General features: G+C 35.3%; 1 pseudogene; it reads left to right on the top strand.

The window, feature by feature from the left end:
* Positions 1-579: 579 nt before the first annotated feature.
* On the top strand, positions 580-1,261 carry LOC107866246 (annotated as a pseudogene).
* Positions 1,262-3,261: the final 2,000 nt, after the last annotated feature.

Raw genomic sequence — 3,261 nt, 5'->3', positions numbered from 1 at the left:
TCAATGCATATGCCCGTAAACCACATGTACAAATTTAACTGTATCAGATTACGAGTAAATAGTAAATGAATTTGAATCTTGTATAGTTATAATCAGTATGCAATACTCCCAGTCTTCTTCTGGTTTAATTATATGTACATCTATTCGAGGTGCTGGCCAAATCCATTTGGTTGCTGTCAGACTTGACATACTAAGTTCAAAATTCTTGTATAATTTGTCCACCCTTTCACTTTTTCGTTTAACAGATAAGACTCGCATTTCCAAAGTTACAAGTAAAAGAGAAAGAATCTGGAGTCAACAAGCATTAAACTACCTTCTAAATCTGGACACTTTTTTCTACAACCAACATAACAATTTAAAATAGTTTCTTTGTCCATAATCTCAACAAATGTCTCTGTCCTCCCCTAACTAGTTTCTAGAAAGCTAAAGAAATAAGCAAATGTAGTATAATTCCCTATGTAAGCTACTAAATTTTTATCTAATAAGTTAGGTAATCTAATTAAAATGTTCCAATCTTGCGTGACACAAACTTAATATTCATATATATGAAGTATTTCTTTTCTCAAAGCAATTCCAATTATGGCAAAGCTTCTACTGGTCTATGCCATGGTAATTCTTGCTCTTGTATTCTCAGGTTCATCCACTAACTACATGGTGGGTGATAATTCTGGTTGGGATATTAGTACTGATCTTGATGCATGGTCACTAGGCAAAAGATTTGTCGTTGGCGATGTTCTTCGTAAGTATATCTTGTTATCTCTAATTACATTTTTACAGATTAAGACCTAAGAATTCCTCAAATTAATTGCATCGATTGACTCATTTTTTCTGCAGTTTTTCAATTTTCAACATACCATAGTGTGTATGAGGTATGAACGGAGGATTTCAATAGGTGCAACATAACCAATGCACTAAAATCGAGCAGTAAAGGCAATACAAGTTTTCCATTAACAGAGCCAAGGGCTAGTTATTTCATTTGTAGGAACAAGTTACATTGCCTTGGAAGGATGAAACTTCATGTAAACGTAGAAAATAATAATAGGGTGGCTTTTCCAGCTGCAGCATCATCACCTCAGGTGGGGCCTCTAGTTTTCCTACACATTCTTCTAAGAGCAATAATCCTTCAACTATTGTTCCTAGGTCAACTAATTTATCTAACTATGTTGGGTTAGATTCTATAGTTATGACAACAGTTGGATTATTGCTCTTTAAATTTTGGTTGATGTGAACCTGAGGATCTTCACATTTTAAATAAGGGAGTATTTTGGACTGTTCATTTCGTTGGGTTTTATTTACTGTCTATGAAGTTGGAGTTAATCCCATCATTTATCAACTGTACTTATCTTCGTCAGTACAGTACCTCTATTTTTCCCCAGTGTTTTAAATCATTTCTCCCAAAGAATGTATCATATGAGAAAGATGAATACTGTGGATAGAAAAGGACAACGAGTCTTTTTATACCTTTTTGCTATCCTTCGTTGCTTGAGGCACGCATACTTCGAGGGTGCTCGTGCATTTTCTAATTATGAAGCGTATGCGGTCCAACTTACATTGCACCTGTTGTGATCGAAAACCATAAGATTTCATGTGAAAGCTAAAAAAAAACTTGGTACAAGTTAATATTACCATTTGAGACTTGTTTGAGGAATTCGAATTAGGACTCAAGGGGTTCCGGTGGGTTTTGGAATTAAAAAATGGTTATGATGGTGGAGATTGATCATGGTTGATATTATAGTGTTGTTATTGTGTGATTTCTTCCCCAGACGATAATTGAGCACCAGATGGGGGGTCTGATTGATAAAGACTGGATCTTTAATGTGTCTCGTGATTAGTATCTAATTTTTTTGATGATTTACTTGAGTTGTTAATGCATATCTTTGATATCATATCTGCGAAAATGATTTGCTGACGTTGCTTCTTTTTAATTAAACTGCATTGGTTACTGGAATCAATTGCTTTTAACATAGAAGTCGCCACTACTCTATTTGGGAACGGTCTATGATTCTTAATGAATACTTTCCTACTTATCCCACTTCTTTTTTGTACTGGTGTGCAAGTTTTGAATCCAGCACAAGTGTTCCTCATGAGTGAGAGCTTTGGAGGTTTCTTGTGTACCTTTGGTGAACTACCATCGTTATTTATAGAAGCCAACACTTCTATATTAGTGTTGATTCGTATTTTATCAAACTCTGTATTTCATTTGATACAATATATTTGTTTCTGCTTTTAGATGCTTATGAGTTATGACTAATATGCCAGTCAGCCTTGCGAAATTTTATGTTAAGATGATTTTGTGCTATAATAACTAAATAATATACATCGAGCCATAGTTTTATTCAGACTCTATTTTTGAGTTGCTTGAAATTCATTGGATTTACAATCTTTGTTCGCCTAACATAGTAAGGTGTCATCACGACTTAGAGAAATTGAACCATGACATCCATAGAGATTTTCGAGTCTTTCAAATGTGGCCCTAAATAATTTAGTTTTTAATAAATTAAGAAGGTATTAATTTTTCTTCGTCAAATTTACCTTTGACTAATAAATGATCTTTAATAATTTCTAAAATTCTTTCAATAATTTTCAGCATTATTCTTTGAGTAACGGAAGCTGGATCACATTTCTTTTTCACCATCGGTTACCATTATGCCCAAGATTTAGAGCTAATTCTACTCGTGCCTATACATACTCTAGACAGCGAGGCAGTTTAACTACTATAATTATGTGGATTGAAAATTTAAAAATGTATCTCACTTATCCTTAAGGTGATCATAGGTTCCTTTCTCCAAAACCTTCCCCACAGAAATAAAAGCACTGGAGTGTGGTATTAAGGCGGTGCTCCACAAACGCCGTTGTTCTTCCAACCATTAGTTGATCTAATGCTTGCACAAGTTGCTCCAACTAGACACCTAGAGCACTTGTTGCTTCCCCTAAAAGTAGTGTAGTTGGGTTCTGTATTATTGCCTGTGCAACCTTGTTCTTAACCGGGGAATCGAAAGAAGATAGAAGTGTATTTGATTTGAGTAATAAGGAGTTATGGGGTCCCTTAGGGTGTTTTATAGTATCGGTTATAATTGGGGATGAGAGGAAATGAATAAAGTGCCCGCATTAAAATACAGGTAAAACTGTCGCCAGTTGTTATAGGTCACATCACAACTCATGAAGACTGGATACAAGTGTAACGCCCCGAAATCGGGTCCCGAGATGTCACAGGTGCTTAGGATCACAAGTGACCCCAAGGTAATCCTTCTACCGGCATAA

This window comes from Capsicum annuum, chromosome 3, assembly GCF_002878395.1.
Source record: "Capsicum annuum cultivar UCD-10X-F1 chromosome 3, UCD10Xv1.1, whole genome shotgun sequence".
NCBI lineage: Eukaryota > Viridiplantae > Streptophyta > Magnoliopsida > Solanales > Solanaceae > Capsicum > Capsicum annuum.
The sequence above is the reverse complement of the archived record's forward strand: the minus strand, read 5'-3'. Positions and strand labels throughout refer to the sequence as shown.